A 15579-nucleotide genomic window follows, 5' to 3' on the forward strand; every position below is an offset into this window, starting at 1 on the left:
AGATTAACAAAACACCGATGTGCGAAGTTAACCTCAAAGATTCTAATTCAGTAGGACTAGAGCGATGCCCTTAAATTTGGCTCTAAATGTATTAATCATCAAAGACTCAGGAAAACAAGGGAAGATAAGCTTTCCGTAGCTTCCGAAGTTGTAGCTGTTTTTAAAATTGTTTATATATTTTTTTAAACCCTCATCCCATATCCTTAAGCCTTGTGACTGCCGTGGAGAGAAAAATAAGATCAAACATGAGCTTACATTAGCCACAGAATCACCTGGGGCAGTTCCAAAGTTTTAATTACTGCTTCATTAATGTAAAAGCTTAATTATAGTTTTAATGTATAAACAACTTTTGGCATGTGCCCTACAAATACAAAAAAGTCTAAGTAATTATTATCCTGGCTCCTGTCTCAACATGAGACCAATGATCGCCAAATTATTTTTAAGACACGAACTACATTTAAATGGTTATTGAATTGTTTTCTGTTAGCTTATATAAAGCACATGACATTTAATAACTTAAAAAGAAATGCTTATTTTATCTATAATATATACTTTGATGTTTATCAGATTCTATTCAAATTGTGTAGCAAATTTCCTTGAAAATAGAACTTTCTTTTTTCCTCACATTCTTGTATTTGATATCAGACTATTCTTAGACTCTCCACCTCACTCATCACCATGGTGTCTACGGATTTATATGTATGACATGCTGTCACCCTTACTTATACATGAGGCATGCAGGTGAGAGTGAATAAAAATCTTGCTCAGAGCCAATTAGTTGCAGACCCAGCACTGGAATTCCTCTCCCATAGTATCAGAAGTGTAGTCATATTCCTAGATCATTAGGCAGGAAAAAGAGAAAAGAAAAGAAAAACTACTCAGAGACATCTGGCCGGATCTGTGCCTTTCATCAGAATAATCATGTCCTGAATCTCCCACTGGGGTTGTCAGAAAAGATTTTTTCCAAGCTTTTCTACACCACGGAGAGCTACATTTAATTTATAACCTGAAAGTATCCCCTAAAACAGACTCAAAATCATGCTTGCTGAAATTTTAGCCCAGCCTTCTTGCTTGCTGAGAAAAGAGCTGGCTGTCCTTTCCCTTTGAATAAGCCCCCTTGTATGAACAGTCTCTAGAGATGTCCCTTTTCCACATGAAAATCTGTTTTATGTGTTATCATGGTGACCTTCCAAGCCCTTGAATGATTTTACTTTTTCATCTTGGTGAGTCTGTTCTCTCTACACTATAGTTTAATAGCTCTAATCTGCACATATCCACCATATATCTAGTTCAATACCAAGCAGGTATCCAGTGAGTTCACAAACTCAGAAAGGCAAGAAATACAACTTTTCTTCTTTTTCGGCAACTCACTTTCACTTCTATTTCGAGTTCTTTTTCTTCCAGGGGAATTTTAGGGAAATGTTTGTCCCCAGATCAAGAGACACTCCCCTCTTTCTGCTTGCTAGGCCCCAAAGTACAGACTCTTTTGAAAAGTGCAGAGTTTAGAACTCTAAGAGGAAGTATAGTCAGAAGGATTTTTTTATTAAAGCAAAGTCTATTTTTCACCCAAGGTAGAATATAATGTAAAGCACTAATCAGTTATACAAACATGTTATTTATAAAATAACAGCCCACTAAGCCTCAGAGATGAAGGGTTGCCCCATCCAATTTTCAGAGTCTAAAAGAGGCATTTGAGTGTCCATTACCTGAAACAGCACAGGCACTAGGGTCTCCAGAGAAAAGGAAATGGATTAGGGATGCAGGGGATGTTACCACAGGATGTGATGAATAGCAGCTCACTGCTGGAGTTCACTCACAAGAGGCTGGGTAAATGCTGCAGCTCAAGGTCAGTGTGAGGCAGGCCAAGGGATCGGTTAGCCCTGGAACTTCTGAGTGAGTCCTTGGCTCCAGTTAAAGAAGCAGCAGCCAGGATCTGGGAAGGTCAACACAGTCAAAGCCCTACCAGGAACTAGGATTGTACCCTGGACTTCAAGCCAAGACCAGGGCACTCTGGCTGATCTGAGTGGGATCTTGAACTCTGCTTTGCCCTCTGAGAGGAGCCGGAGCTCTATCTACCTTCAGGGACAGAGGTCTGCAATTAGTTTCCTGATTACAACAGGAACAACCCAAGAGACCATCAGATATTGGGAGGCTCTTACAGTGCTCTAAACCCTTTCAGGCAATTTGAGTCTTCTGTGTCTATTGTCTTCACAGTCATCTTGTATAGCGTTGGAAACCTATAGTGATAAGTGATTTTCAGCTACTTACTAGAGATGGGAGAATTCCAAAGTTCTTTCCTTCATTGTCCATCTCTACTCATTTGGGTAGAGTAATACCCAGTTCTATCCCTGCATACATGCTTGCATGCATTGGGTAAGGGAGATCTATTTACAAACACGTGACCACAAACACATGACCAGCTTCCAAAGCTGAGAGTGCCAGGGACACACGGGGGTTATTGGTCACCTGAGTATAGAAAAAGCAGGGAAACCCAGCTCAACCACTTTCTCTCTGTGAACATCAATTTTCCTCTTTATAAATTAGGGATGCATATGAAATAATGTGCATAAAATCTTCGGCACAGTGCCTAACGATTGTGAACACAAGTGTCAACCAAAATTATGGGCATGCAGCTGTCTCTGTGTCTGATGAGCAGAGCTTCCTCAATGCGTTGTCAGTGGCTCAATTTTGGAAATGGTCAATGTCTAGAGACAGTGCTGATTGCCACAAATGGGGGGATGAGTACTACTCGTATCTAGTTGGCAGAGGCCAGATATACTGCTGAGCATTGTACAGTGAACAGGACAGTTCCCCACAATCACAACAAAGAGTTCCCCTACCTGAAATTCCATAGTGCTGAGGCCGAGAAACCCGGCGAAATGGTCATAGCAAGATGAGATGAGTTTAGCTGATTTTCCTTCATCCTTAGGAATAAAAACATGTTAACATATTAACATTATTGACCTCTACCAGCACTTAAAGAGAGAAGGAGCCTATAGAATCTAAACCCTGCTATGAAACAAAATCTGATTCTGGTGAAAGAAAACTCTTCCTTGATTCTCAAGAGAAAGTAAAAGGTTTTTGTGGTTTTGACTTAAATAATTCTAATGACTCAATTTGTTTATTGAACAATAGATTGAAGGACCTAAGGCTGGATTTTATTGATTTTAATTTTTATCAATAATGTAGTATAAAAAATGTTTTGCTAGACTTGTATGATTTACTAAATAATTATTGATATTTGCATATCATGTAGGATCAAGAAAAAGTCACATGTTAAATTCTGTGTACAGAGATAATTATTTTCAGTCAAATGAAAGTAAAAGATTCCAGGCACAGTGGCTCATGCCTGTAATCCCAACACTTTGGAAGGCCGTGGCAGGAAGAATCACCTGAGGTCAGGAGTTCAAGACCAGCCTGACCAACATGGTGAAACCCCATCTCTACTAAAAATACAAAATTAGCCAGGCGTGGTGGTGCATGCCTGTAATCCCAGCTACTTGGGAGACTGAGGCCAGAGGATTGCTTGAACCTGGGAGGTGGAGGTTGCAGTGAGCCAAGATTGCGCCATTGCACTCCAGCCTGGGCAACAAGAGTGAAACTCCGTCTCAAAAAAAATAAATAAATAAAATAAAAGTAAAGGAGATATTAAGTTTAGCTTGCCTGCAATATACAAATTAAATGTGCTAGAATTGAGCACTTACAGCACAAATTATAGGAAATAAGATGGTGAAAAATTAAAAATTACTTAAGTCATAAAAATGCAGAAAATACATAAAAATGCTTTGGAGTCATACAGCATCTTTTAAAGCTTGACTTTCATTGTATTTCCATGTTGTTCCATTACATTAGGGAAAGCCTCCTTAGTGGCTTCCCTCATTGCCTAGACTGGGTAAGTGGGGACACAGGGTCATTGCCTAGACTAGGTAAGCGCGGACACAGGGTCATTGCTACCTTTCATAGTTGCTTTACTGTGCTAAACTTCTGAAGAGCCACCTTTTAAAAGGGAACATGTGTTTTCAAAGCCCTGATTATTAAGCCCCTCTTTCAGTCATCTTATTTGCAGACTTTCATTTTTGAGCTTTGTTTGTCATCTGGGAAGGATTTTGAAAGAGAACATAGGCCTCTTCCTGCTTTTATGTTCAGCATGCCATAAATTCCATTAATGAATTCTTAAGATCGTTTGATCTATTTAAAAAAAACTCTAGATTCAGTCAGTTGTTAAAAAAAATGTGTTCAAGATTGTCTATAATTGCACTAGCCACAAACAGATTTACATAGGTATTTTCTTTGTAAAAAAAAATCTATTTGAAATATTGGAAATGTTTTCAGGAATTAGATACAAAAGATATACCTGGTTTTTTGAATAATTTAGCATGTCCTAATTTTTAAATGTTCCTCAGTAGTCATTTATCTCCAGAGCGAGTAAATACAAATTAAAAAAAAAATTAACAGTTATATACATGCTTATTGTAGACAGTCAGGTAATACAGAGGAATATAAAACAGAGTGAATCATCTTCTCCCTGTCCAACCTCACCCTTTTGCAGCAGCCAACATTAACAATTTGGTGCATATCCTTTCTCACCTTTCTCAATGCTCATACAAATGCATGGACGTTCGTATTCACATAAAAATGGTGTTTTATTCCTCCCCCAAATGGTGCAGATGCAAACATGACTCAGCAACTTGATTTTTGCATTCAACAATATACAATGAAAATTCCTCCTAGTCAATACATGTCAATCTAATTCATTATTTTGTCAACCTAACGTAGTCAGAAGTGTCAGAATCCAATTTAAGGAGAGGTTATTTAAGTGCATATTGTGAGGATGGCCAACTCAAACATGCCAACTCCAAAGGAATGGAGTCAGCGTTCTAAAGTAGGGAAATTAAGGTTTCATTTATATAGTCAGAGACAGGGAAGTTTTTAGCAGTACTTCATTTTTCACACAGGGTTGGCACATAGTTACAGCAATTTGATTGGTTTATAGGCAGCGTTTCTTTTTGGAAAGGGTACATTTAACATTCATTACAGAGGGCATAGTAGTCATGGGTTTTCTGTCATGTGGTCTTAGCAAAGCAAGGTACCAAAGAGGAGGTCAATCTATAGCAAGGGTCATTAAGAAGACAGGAGATTTTTGTCTTGGACATTTAATTATCTCTAGCCATTGTAGAGAACAAGAAAAATAAGAAAGTGAGTTAATGTATAATCTGAGAAACAGAAATTATAACCACATGTGATTCAGATCACAGTCACATCTTTCTCAAGGCTTTAAGTGCTTTAGGGGTTCCAATAGCTTTTGCATTATATTTATTTTCACAAATTTTAATAACTGAAAAATAGTATACAGTGTGGGTATATTATACTTGAATACTGGTGCCCTACTGATGGACGTTTAGGTTTTTGTAGTTTTCTACCACTACCAACAATGATGTATACTCTCTCCTTGGGTTTGCACCTTTTTTTTCTGTAAGATCGATTCTCAAAAGTGGGATGGCAGTGTCAAAGGCTCTCCCAGTCAGGTGTCACAGTGCAAAAGCCAACAATGTGTGGTTAGAGGATCCGTTTTTTCACAACCTTACCAACGCAGGCTCTTATCCCATTTTGGCTTCTTTGCAAATATCTTAGATGAAAAACAGTATCTCTGTGATTCTAATTTGTGCTTTCCCTATTGCTAGTGAGGATAAGTGTCTTCATATTTCATCTCACCATTGCATTTTCTTGTCTGTGACTTGAGTGAAACTTTTCTAATTCTTGCATATTTTATTCTTGCTAAACATGTCACGACTCAGAAATACATATTTCCATTTCCTTTAGCATTTATTTTGCTGCTCAAATTTCAGGAGGAAAAAGGATATTTTTTCTGGGCATTGTCAGTAGTAGCTATTTGGAATGCTAAAGATTTAATAAGAGACATTGAAGAAATGTGAATGTGACTGAACCGATTTGCTTAAAGTAAAGGTGAGACTGTCTATACCTCTGACCAGTGCTTTTTGAATGTTCAGGCCCCTGAATCTGGCTGCAGTCCCAGTGGGCACGAGTCCAGGCTTGATGTGTTGGTGGTTGCATCATGGCATCACTCTCTAACCCTCCCCATAGCTTTGAAGTTGTGCAAAGATTAGAGAACTGTAAACATCTCAGAGTGTAAACATCTCAGGCCTGTCTGAGGAAGTATTTCTTACTATATATCCCTTTCTTTAAACATGACTTGCAAAAAAAAAAAAAAAAAGCTTCATTTTGTCCTGCTTTGTGTTCATAGTGAATATCTTTCATTGCCAAGAAAACTTTTTCCTGAACTAGCTCTAAAGGATGACCCAGCACTGTATAAGATCAGTAAACCTTTAAGGAGTGACATAAGGTGGAATGTATCCTGTCCAGTGAATCTCAAGGCATGCACAGGTTGTGTTCATCTCACTCCCTCAGGAGCTGAAGAAGATGAGAAACTGGTCCGGTCCCAGAGCCCTCAACTCTAGCTAGGGTGTCTCGCGACTACTCAGCTAACCAAAGAAATGAGTGGAAAATCAGTTCTCTGGTCTATTCTTGATGGTGTGAGAAGAAGGAGGCTGAGGAGGAGAAGGAGAAGAAGAAGAGATTACTTCTCATTTTAAATGAAATGAGCGACTTTTTATTAATGAGTTAGAATTCAGAATAATTTATTACCTGGAGTTTTCTTATAATATAATAAGTGAGACCGTTTTCCTTTTTGCTTAGGGCAAAAATGTAAGGAGGCTGGGTGTTAAATTTGGAGGTTTATCTTTTTTTTTTTTTTTTTTTTTTGAGACAGAACCTCGCTCTTGTCACCCAGGCTGGAGTGCAGTGACCTGATCTCTGCTCACTGAAAACTCTGCCTCCTTGGTTCAAGCAATTCTGCTGCATCAGCCTCCTGAGTAGCTGGGACTACAGGCGCCCGCCACCATGCCCGGCTAATTTTTGTACTTTTAGTAGAGATGGGGTTTCACCATGTTGGCCAAGCTGGTCTCAAACTCCTGACCTCAGGTGATCCACCCATTTCAGCTTCCCAGTGGAAGTTTATCTTGTCAGGTTTGGCTTCCTTTCCCCGGTCCGTGAAATGTGAATTTGAATATGTGTTTGTGTGGTCAGGGAGAGTGTTGAGAAATGAGGGTGGGATACAGAGAGAAGGATGATTTAAAGGTTTAGATGGTCTGGTTGTTTTTAGTTTGTCTATTCCCATTTCTGCAGTAGTTTTTGTTTTTTCTCACACACTATGGGAGTTTATTTATTCACAGAAGGAAGTTCCTGGAGTCTATCCATCAGGAACATTAACTATTTTTTGTTTGCTTTTTTGCATAACTATTTGTTTAGTTTTTTTCTTCACAAATTTGTGGCTGCGGTATTCTTGTGACTTTTTTGGGGAGTTGTTTTGATCTGGCTTGCAGTATTACCCACAATGCATCTATTTTGTGTGTATTAAACAGTCCCTTTCAAGAGCAGCAAGTAATGGTTTGAAATAGGAAGAGTATCCCAAATGCTTTAATCTTATATTTGAAATGTAGGCGATCGGAGGAGCTGAGGAGATTTGCGACACATATTTTACATCTTTTCATTGAAAATAGAGCTGTTGATTGCATGGTTTTGAGTGTGGTCACTGACATGCTAATGACACAACAGAAGCCCTTGGTGTGTGTGTAAGGCCATGTGACCTCAGGTCAGGAATAAAAGCTCAGGGCTGAGCAGCTCACCCTTTGGTTGGGAATCGAGTTGGCTCCCCTGGAGTGAAGTTCTACACAGACCGTGGAGGAACCAACCACCCCATCTGTAAGGAACCTAAGTTTCTGTATTTCTGACTTTCATTGCAGAAAACCTAATGTCTTCTATACTTGTTCCCTTGACCTACTTCTAAAACAGTTTTTAAACAATTTCAACAATATTCACAGTGAAGTAGAGCTGTCTTTTACTGATATATTCTAAACAACATAAATTAAGATGGAGCTTGGAAAATATAACACAACTATGTCCTAATGACATGAAGAGACACCTTTCTCCTGCAGATGGTCCCAGACAGACATCAGTTTTCAACTTGTCAGTATGGTGGATAAGATTCTGCTGTAGGTGTCTTTAATTACCAAGTGGAACTAACATTCTAGTGTTACCTGCAATGTAATGAAGAGCCTGATTCATCTTGATCTTTTTCACTTTACTTACTTATTACTTTCCTGAGAAACTGTGGATTTAGCATTCATTTTACCTGAGCGTATAAAGGTATAAACTCAAACAGAATATTAATGGAATGAAAGCTAGACTCTGGCTTAATGTAGTCCTTGAAGGAACAAGATGCATTAACAAAAATGGAGTGATGGTCCCAGTAGAGCTGGTATGTGATGTGTGCTGATTGTTACTTCTCTATCACATGTTATTTGCTACCCTTGTTAATGGTCATTGCATTGGTTGTAAGTCTTGGTTATTTTATCTTCAACACTTTAAGAAGAAATGTGCTTCCTTGGCTAGTTATCAGATTTAATTTATAGGCATTTGAATAGTGCAAATGTAAGGGCATGATAGCTAATTAAATTATTCCACAAATATTTATTGGGCACCTAGTATGAACAAGGCAGCAGTGACACAAAGAATGGAGCATCTCACAATCTAGAGGAAGAAAAAGATAATGAATTGTGGAATTAAAATACAGCATAGTAAGTGCTTCAATATTAAGTCACCTAACTCTCTTTATTCTTCGCAATGTTTAGCACATCGTCTTTTGCTGTTCGTTTGGTTTTTCAAGTGGATTTTGTTCTGAGGAAGGAAAGAGAGCACAGAATTTACCTTAAGGTATTTGGCCTACTAGTCAAACCAATCTCCCAGCAGATTTGTTCATAGAAATTGTCATCCAAGAGGCTAATCACCATTGTGTAAACTGGTGGAATATAATTTCTGGACCTGAGAAAACACAGGTGAAGGCTTGGAATATGATATCTCTCAAATATGCAGCCAACTTGGTGACCCCAACCTGAAAGGCCAGCTGATCTTATATGGTAATGAAAGTTGGGTCTTAATGCAGGGACATTTTCTGTAGTTAGCCCGGTGAAATGACATCCCAAGCCAACCACTCCCATGCTTCTGAGCAGTGTCACCTCAGATGGTCCTTCCCATCACTCCAAATTTCCACACCTTCCAGTGCCTTCAAGAGCATACTGTATAGGCACAAGCTAGGGATGGGACCAGGGAGGCCTTGGGTAAAAGCAGCCAGTTCAGGCTCTCAGGTTCTTCTCTCTGGAGGTGAATAGGAGTCCTTGGTTAGGTCTTGGCCACAGAGATAATAATTTAGGCTTGTGTATATTCCTGAAACCTTTAATTGGTTTGAGCTCCTGGAAGACTCCCCACTCTTTAGGACCATGTGGTACTTGGTTAACTGTTGGGTACCATATACTTTCTGCTATCTTTAGTATTACATTGTATTTTGGTTACTTCAATAATACACAGTTAACCTGAGATTGTTGTATCAATGGTATATTTTTCCTGGCTGTCAGAAGATGGCCACCTTGTACATATGGATGAATAAGAAAGGGAAGGAAAGAGTTCCATATATTTGTGGACCTCTATATGTAATAGCATATCACTTCCATTTTTAGCCCAAATTAGGTTTTGGACAGCCACAAATCTTTCTTTCGAGACTAGAGTCCATTTTAATCAACATCTAAGTATTTGGATTGTCACCTAAGCAGCATTTTTTTTTTAAAGGAAAATATGTTTAATTTAGTCAGCTACAACTTCAGAAGCATCTTCTAAGCTCTTTCTATAGTCAACTGATTAGTACATTCTCAGGCTAAGCATTACGGACATGATTTCTTTTTTTAGCCACATTATTAAATGAAACCAAAGCTTTAGAAAACAGTACTATTAATAGTGGTGACTCATATGTTCTTTATATTTTCAGAAGGACAATAAATGTTTACAGGACAGTGCCTGAAATATTTTCTTCATGAAGTATTTAACCATAATTACAGTAATATGTAATATTATGTGTCTTAGTGCAATTTATAATGCAATTTGTAATGTCGTTTATACCATATATAGTATATAGTGGTAAGGTATCTAGTAATGTATATAATATTATATATATATATGAGATGAAAAATATTTTAGATCAAATTAAGGCACAGAACATGATACTCATTATTCTAGTGCTGTTGGCAATTTGGTAGGATTCTTAGAAGAGAAACAGAGGAAAAAGAAGTTTTCCAGAGTGACAGATGGCACTGAAAGCTAGGGCTGAATAGAACATGACTGAAGAATGCTGTAAGTATGACAGCCTACCTGGCATAGAGGTTTTGGCAGGGACATCATAGGCAGTCTAGGTGGAATCACCACTTACAGCCAGCTATGGAGGGCTTTGAATGATTATATGAGAATTTTCTTTTCTTTTCTTTTCTTTTTTTGAGACAGAGTCTCGCTCTGTTGCCCAGGCTGGAGTGCAGTGGCCAGATCTCAGCTCACTGCAAGCTCCGCCTTCCGGGTTCATGCCATTCTCCTGCCTTAGCCTCCCGAGTAGCTGGGACTACAGGCGCCCGCCACCTCGCCTGGCTAGTTTTTTGTATTTTTTAGTAGAGACGAGGTTTCACCGTGTTAGCCAGGATGGTCTCGATCTCCTGACCTCGTGATCTGCCCATCTCAGCCTCCCAAAGTGCTGGGATTATGGGCTTGAGCCATCGCGCCCGGTCCTTATATGAGAATTTTCAAATCTATGCTGGAAGTAATGGAGAATCCATCCATTGAATATTTTTTGAATAGGGTTTTGGCATGATGAAAGCAATGTGTTCAAAATACTGAGTGTTGTGTAGATTGGGTGGAGGGGAAAGAGAATACAAGCAGGAAGATGAAATTTGGCCCAGACTTCAGTGGTCTGAGTATGTAGTGATGAAACCCCTATGTTGCTGTCATATAGAAATGAAATTTAAAGGATTATTTATTTTTCCTCATGCAGTCTGGGAGTTTGTTCAGAGAAGGAAGTTCCTGGAGTCGATGCATCAAGAACTTTAACTATTTTTTGCTATTGACAAACAGACATGACAGATATTATGAAAAGAGCATCAAGAAGACTTGGTTGTTTTTATCTTAGGGGATTCATTCAACAAACATTGGTTGAGCAAGTCCTATCAGAAACAGTTTGGGAGACATAAGCCACCCTGGACACTTCCCAGTGGTCAATGTGGAGAAACTGCAGCTATTAAAGCTCCAGGCTTAGGCCTTCAGTAAGCCCAGATTGTTTGATTGGAGTCTGAGTGGGATTGGGAGACATTTCAGTTCCTGTCAAATTTCTGCATGAGGTGTTGTGGTAAAGTCAAAATAGCATGAATTCTGCAACCTAATAGATTTGCATTAAGATCTCAAGTTCACCACTCATCAGCTATGTGAGTTTGGGCAATTTATTTAACTTTCTGAACCATCATTTCCTTTTTGGAAAATGAGGAGATGCCACCTATGGAAGATGATTCTCCATAGATCTCTTGTGTTTCTACACATTTTGTAAGCAGAGACACTGATGGTCTTTTTTCTGGACTATTCTTCAAATTCATTTATAGTGAACAACATTGGAAGACAGAGGCAGTGTCTCTTTCTAGAGAAGTCAGTTTTGCTTCTTCCTCCAGAGCAAAGGGCCAACAGGTTTACTTACTGCCTATTAGAAAAGATTCAGATTCCCTGAGCCCAAGTTTCTTCAGCTGAGATGCAAACCCATTGCTTGTGCAGTATCCACCTAGATCCTTCCATTGCACCTTCCATGGGACTTGGTAGCAAGGGGAACTCACTGGAACATGATGTTCATGCTATATGTTGTGCCATGAGTCACTGATCTAGGAGTCTGGAATCTTCTGCCAGCATCCATGACACTGTTGCGTATTAACTTGTTAGCTTGCAAGTTGAGTAAAATCTCAGACCCTTAATAGTGCTTGATGCCACCTGCCTAATGTGTTTCTGGGGAGGACGAGGCAAGATAAGATATGTAACACACCTGGAGCACAGCATGTGGTTAAAAAGAAACACACACATTTATTCCACTTCTTCCCTTAATAGAGTAACTGAGCAGCTGCTTCAAGAAAGTTCCTGCAGTGGTAGCAGCAGTTATCCCTTTTTCAATATAGTTTCAGAGTCAGGGCAGATCCTTTGTCTGAGTTTCAGGATACATTTGGGCATGACTCATAGAGAAGAACTCAACAAAGTTTAAGAACAGTAGATTATTATGCTGCTTGCTTGCAATTGAAGGTCTTGAGTCCCTCATTAACTTCTCCCAAGACCAAGAAATATCATTAGAGAGCAACAAAGAGTAGCCTGATAGCAATTCTTTATCCATGTTACTAGGATTCAGCTGGGGATAAGGAGGAATAAACATAGTCATCTAAGATAGTTTCCTAGGACAGAGGAAAAAGGATTAGGGCCTGGGGAGGAGGAGAAAAACTGCTATCTCTCAGAGGACATCAATCTGAAGGAGAAGATGCAAGCAACGGTTCTTATAAGAAGGATGGATAGTTCCCAGAAGGGATTGGTGGAGGAAGGAGCATCATCCTTGTAGTCTCTTGACATGTGTTATCACCTAATGCCTTTTCTTTTTTTTTTAACACTTTAGTATGACACTCAGGTGGCTGATGCTAGGTTTCAGTTTTTAGAGACATTTTCTTGTTGGTGGCTCCAGGCACAGTGAGTACATTTGCCCTTAGCTGTGGTCTGCCCTTACGCCCTCATGCTAGGACATGTGGAGATTTCAAGGTGAACAAAACTGATTTTCTATCATTCAGTTACTTACATTGTAGTAAGGGAGGCAAGACACATAAGCAAATAGACATAACCTGGGAGAAAAAGTTGCAAATGCCTGAGAGTGGGCCAGGTGCTGAGAGAGTGCTGTGTGTTGACAGCACTCCCAGGAAGAGTCTGGGTCCTGAGCCCTCACATCAGTGAAGAGAGCCTTTCAATCCCAAGGGCAGGAATGAGCCAGCAGGCCCAAGGTGTAGCTCAAAGCTGTAGAAGCCTATGCTGAGCTGTTGAGGCAAGCAATGCTGAGCACTGTCTTCAGAGTCTCAAAATCTTATCTCCACCATGTGCCTCTGACACAGCTTTATTTATTTCCCATACACAGCCTTGAACTCTGATACTGGCAGCCCAACTAGTTTTAGATCCTTGACTTCAGGCTTAATCCCTAGTGACTGCTATCATCAACTTGGAGACATATAACTCTTGGCTGCCATCTATGGCCACATGATCCAAATGAAACCACGGGTTCCAGCTTGGCCTGTGCTCTCAGGAGGCCCTAGACCTAAAGGGCCAGGCACATTGAACTCAGCCTCAAACATTGGAGTAGAGAACGCCCATCTGGCATTTCTCAGGGCAGATGAAGACTAACGTAGCTTAAAGACAAGCCCACAGTCATGAGGTCTATGCCAAGCTTCAGGAGACTCCAGGAAACCAGTCCTGTAACCTCACCTCCAGGAAATTCCTGGTTGGTCTCTCCAGGGATATTCACTATAGTCCCAGAAGGGTCCCTGGCTCTTGTGGTTGAGCCAGCATCCCTGAACTTCTCTGTATGCATGTAGAGAATGTTTCCACGTAAACTATTGAAAGGCCACATCTTAACTACCAGACCTATCTTCAGAATCCAAATAGAGACCACAGACCAACAACTGGTAGGTACAGTCCCATCTGTCTCAGAGAATCCAAATGCCTTAACAATGCTGCTGTGTTGAGGTATGCTGGGGTCACTGTGTGGCCTGTTCACTAGGGCCCCACACCTGCCCCTCTTCAGAGTAAAGGGGGCTGGGCTCAGGAAAAGCAAAGAAGGAAATTGTCATATTGTTCAGGTATGGTTTAGACTCCTAGACCATTTATTGCAGACAAGATCTTAAAAACTGTACAGAGGACAAAGTGACCTCTTCAGGCTTAGAGGAAGCCAGATTGGGGCAACAAATAATTTATTGAATTTTTAATTAATTTAGTTTGAGATCATGGCAAGTCATTGAAGTCATAGAGATGAAACTTGATGGAGAGTTCATAATGATCTCTCTTTCACCTGAATTCTGTGATATTATTAGTCTCTGTTTAACTCAGAGCTCTTCTTTGAAAAAAGAACGTGACATTCAGACTAGTGCCAGTGAAAAATGAGGCTTATTTTAAGGATAAAGAGAAAGCTCGTGGACGTTCAGAGAAGTCAAATAATCAGGCCTCAGGCCAGGCTGTTATAAATTCCAGTGAGCTCAGAGACCTGCATAGCACTTAATAGATTCTTAATAAATGTTCGCTGAATGAATGAATGAATGAACGAATGAACTCACAAATGACCTAAGGGAGCTCAGAGAAACACTGAGGCCTCCACTACTGTCCTACCAATACCTGACTTAATCTTACTGCACTTAACTCTCCTGTGTCTCTTGGCCCAAAATCTCAAGAGAGGAATCCAGAGAATACCCCTGGGTCAGATGCCCATCTCAGTCCATTAAACAATAGCCAGAGAAAGTAATGCCAAATGAATGTAGGGCTCGCTTCTAAGGGTCGGACAGATTAAGCCAGAATAAGAAGCTGAACATGGCCTGTGGGTTTGTATTTCTCTAAGTCATTCATTTTGTATGTAATTGCAGACTACCATGTACGGGTGTTACTTTAGGTATATCTGTGGGTGGCACCACAGTGAAATATTTTTGCTTCTTGAGGACAGAATAATAGCTTCTGCTTTTTCTTCTATAGTGCTTCAATTTTATAAATAATTCTGACCAAGGAAGAATGTCACTCAAGTATGACCAGATTGGGAGCTAATGTACTAACTATTATACGCCAGACACTGTGCTAGGCATTTTACAAAACTGTAATCTCTCACAACTTGTTCTTGTGGGTAGGCATGATTATCCCCATTTTACCGATGAAAAGAATGAGATTTCAACTATCGCAGTGACAAAGTTGAAAAGGGGTGGAGCTGGAATTCTTCCTGAGATTGGTTTGTTCTCCCAAATTATACCCTTTCCAATATCACTACACTATCTTGCAATCACCTGACGGATCAGAAAGTAAAATATTGCGATGAACTCGGCAGGACAGAGCCACATCTCTTCCTTGAGTCATTAGTCAGGTAAAGACACTTAAGGCACATAATTAGGCAAGCATGTAGTTTTTTATTGAATATTGGTTTGAGCAAACTAGCTCTAAATAAATTATGGGACCAGTGGAGAACCTTTGATATGGTCAGGTTTTAGATGAGATGAGAAGGGTAACAGGAGAAATTTGTTTGAAAAAAATCAAGTTACAAACTCCTGCGATTTCATTTTTAGATATATGGATCTATCTATCTATCATCTATCGTGTAACATATATGTTAAAGATGTAAAATACCCATTGTTGTATATATCACTAAGAAAGAAAAAGTGCTGTCAATTAATTGCAACACATAATTGATTATGAAAGTCATCCTGATTTCAAAGATGTTAAATGTGTGAAAAAAAAAAAGTCTGTGCTGCAATATGTAGGAAAAGATCCAGAGAAATGTGCCCGAGTGTTGCAGTGTTGATCTCCAGGAGGTGAGAGTAGGACTTGTGTTTTATGATTACTCATTTGTGCATGCAGATTTCCCTGCTCCACTCTCATACC

General features: G+C 39.6%; 1 protein-coding gene and 1 long non-coding RNA gene across 12 annotated transcripts in view; one reads left to right on the plus strand and one right to left on the minus strand.

Annotated features, from left to right (window-relative positions):
- The window catches only part of LOC117097022, a 7729-nt gene extending 2858 nt beyond the window's left edge, over positions 1–4871 (minus strand). Inside the window, exons 1-3 of one of the 2 annotated variants that reach the window (XR_004442776.1) lie at positions 4588–4871; positions 2841–2924; positions 1707–1933 (exon numbers count right to left, since the gene is read on the minus strand). This is a non-coding gene — a long non-coding RNA (uncharacterized LOC117097022). Of the gene's footprint in view, positions 1–398; positions 1934–2840; positions 2925–4587 lie in introns of those variants that run through there. The other variant, XR_004442775.1, reaches the window with a different exon arrangement.
- The window catches only part of TPD52L1 (TPD52 like 1), a 102959-nt gene that overhangs the window by 42459 nt on the left and 44921 nt on the right, over positions 1–15579 (plus strand). The window contains exon 1 of one of the 10 annotated variants that reach the window (XM_033234464.1): positions 7637–7779. The exons of 4 other annotated variants lie outside the window; for them this stretch is intronic. The gene's annotated coding sequence lies outside the window, so the exon portion shown is untranslated. Of the gene's footprint in view, positions 1–7636; positions 7780–7892; positions 8336–12951; positions 12957–15579 lie in introns of those variants that run through there. 5 more of the 10 variants (XM_033234458.1, XM_033234457.1, XM_033234456.1 and 2 more) reach the window with 5 other exon arrangements.

The sequence above is a fragment of the Trachypithecus francoisi genome, unplaced genomic scaffold (genome assembly GCF_009764315.1).
Source record: "Trachypithecus francoisi isolate TF-2019V2 unplaced genomic scaffold, Tfra_2.0 Lachesis_group15, whole genome shotgun sequence".
NCBI lineage: Eukaryota > Metazoa > Chordata > Mammalia > Primates > Cercopithecidae > Trachypithecus > Trachypithecus francoisi.